Source organism: Cucurbita pepo, chromosome LG14 (assembly GCF_002806865.2).
Source record: "Cucurbita pepo subsp. pepo cultivar mu-cu-16 chromosome LG14, ASM280686v2, whole genome shotgun sequence".
NCBI lineage: Eukaryota > Viridiplantae > Streptophyta > Magnoliopsida > Cucurbitales > Cucurbitaceae > Cucurbita > Cucurbita pepo.
Genome location: NC_036651.1, coordinates 1,891,262 through 1,893,856, shown reverse-complemented (window position 1 = coordinate 1,893,856; position 2,595 = coordinate 1,891,262).

Below are 2,595 nucleotides of genomic sequence, written 5' to 3'. Positions count from 1 at the left end.
AAAAAAAATATATATATATATATATATATATATATATATATATATATATATATATATATATATATATAACGTATTAAAAATATAATATAGTTTTTGGAAATTATTTATAAGATATATTTAAAAAAGAAAAATAATTTACATAAACAATTCCCACCACCAAAGTTACCTACCTTGGCCTAGCCATCCACTCAAGCTTTCCGTTATACATTGAATTTTATATGAGAAACTATATAGTGCATGTTCTAGTCCTTATTGTAGTGCTATGTCACGTGTTTTAAACATTAATTTTCAGTCAACTCAAAATAATAATATTAAACTATTATTTCAATTATTTCGCCCAATCTTCGATTTGATTTTCTTCGATCACGACTATCATAATTACCTCGTGGTACAACGGACGTGAGAAAATAAACTTTGATCCAAAATATCAAATCAACTATATATTAATTTTGTCACGTTATAGTTGTAATTTTGTGAGTGAATAAATATTAAAAAATAAATGAGGTAATCCTCTCAAATATACACGGGTGTTCGTGTAACTTGAGAATCTAACCAACCCGAACTACTTAACCTAAACCATAGAGACTGGGTTTGCTTTCTTTTATATTTTTTTTTTTTCGATTTTGAGTTAGGTTAAATTTTTATTAGATTGGTTCGTAGATGACATTTTCTGGTTGGGTCAACCTGACCCGTTGAGTTAGGTTACGAACACTATTCATTTACGATTTTTTTTATTTACCTAATATTTTTATCATATAAAATTAAAATTAAAATTAAAATTATTATTTATTCTATTCGAATAAGAATTTTTGAAAGTGACAGTATAAAATAGTAACTATAACGACCGACACGTGGATTTGTTTTACTGGACTGATCGGTAAATTTATTTATTTTTTTCACCTACTACGTATTGCTTTTGCCGGTCAAATTGGGTGGCCAGTACCTTCTAAAATGTCTCCTCCATTAGCAAAATTTGGTGGATTAATTAATATAAAAACATTCCCTTTTTAATTAAAAATTTAAAAACAATTTATTTTTTTGTCAACTTAAACGGTTAATTTAATTTTAGTTAGGGGTTAGGAATTTAAATCGTCACATCAATTCTTTATCTTAAAAAAATCAGTTTAATAAGTCAAATATGTCCTACAACGTATTAGACGTATTTTAAAATCATGAGACTCACGATGATATGTAATAGACAAAAACGGACAACAGAGCCCGACATCCGGCGGTGTAGCAACAGCAACGAGAACGTTAGGCTCTAAGAAGTTTGATTGTGAAATACAACGTCAATTGGAGAAGGCGTAACGGGCCAACGAACAGGTTACACCTCTCCTCTTAAATTTAAAATATTAAAAACGAATATAATTTTAAAAAATCAATTACTTTTAAAATCTAATTGATTAAATTAAACACAGAAATCATACTTTTAGATCAATAAATTTATAATTAGTTCATATCAAGATTATCGTGCTTTAAAGTCGATATATTTTATTGTAAGAATAATTTTTATTTTAATACGACAAATTTAAAACTTTACTTAATGTAAAATTTAAACCGCGTGACAAATTTCAATTAATTTTATATTCGTTTTTAGTACTTGGGAAATAGATGCAAATATTTTTGTTGGCGCTATATATATTTTTATTTTTAAAACATATTTTAAATATGAAATTGGTTTGATTCTTATATATTTAAAATGATTCTATTAATTAAAATATATATATAAATATATATTTAATCACTTTACAGTCAGTTTTTAGATAATTCATAAAGTCAAAAATAATTTTAAATTAATCTAAAATTTTTAAAATTCTTTTATGTATTAAGATTTTTTAAAAATTAAATTTATTGTTAAAAATGAGAAATAGAATTGAAATTGACGACCTTTAAATAAGATACAAACTATCAATTAATACCTCAAGAAAATATATAACTAACTAAATCTGGTAAATAAGATAAAATATACTGCCAACTTCCAAAAATAAAGAAAAATATTAATTGATCTAAGATATACTTCATAACTAATTATTAAAATATATTATTTAAATATCATATTTTAATATTTATTTTAACCGCCGAACATTTTAGTCACCTAAAAAAATATAAATTTTAAAAATAAAATTACTTCTTAAATTTTCAAAGTTTCGAATTTATTTCATTTAAATATTTCAAATTTTATTTTATTATTTTGAATTTTTTAAATACTTATCTAATAATATTCTCGCTTATTACATTTATTACATTTTTAGAAGATTATATGACTAGACGTTTATTTTAAATAAAATATTACGTGTCACACGTAGAATATAAATTCATCGAAAATTATATTTCAAAAAATTATAATTTTCTTACAAATTAAATTAGATTTAAATCAATATATTTATTACATTAGAAATTTTAGAGGCATCTACGCTCTACACTCCATTATTTTTCATTATTTTTCTCTATTTAATCTTATTAGTGTCAATGTATTTAATTAGAAGATACCCTTTTTTTCTCTCTTTTTTTTTTTTTTTTTTTTTTTTTTTTTTTTTTTTTTTTTTTTTTTTTTTTTTTTTTTTTTTTTTTTTTTTTTTTTTTTTCTTTTTTTTT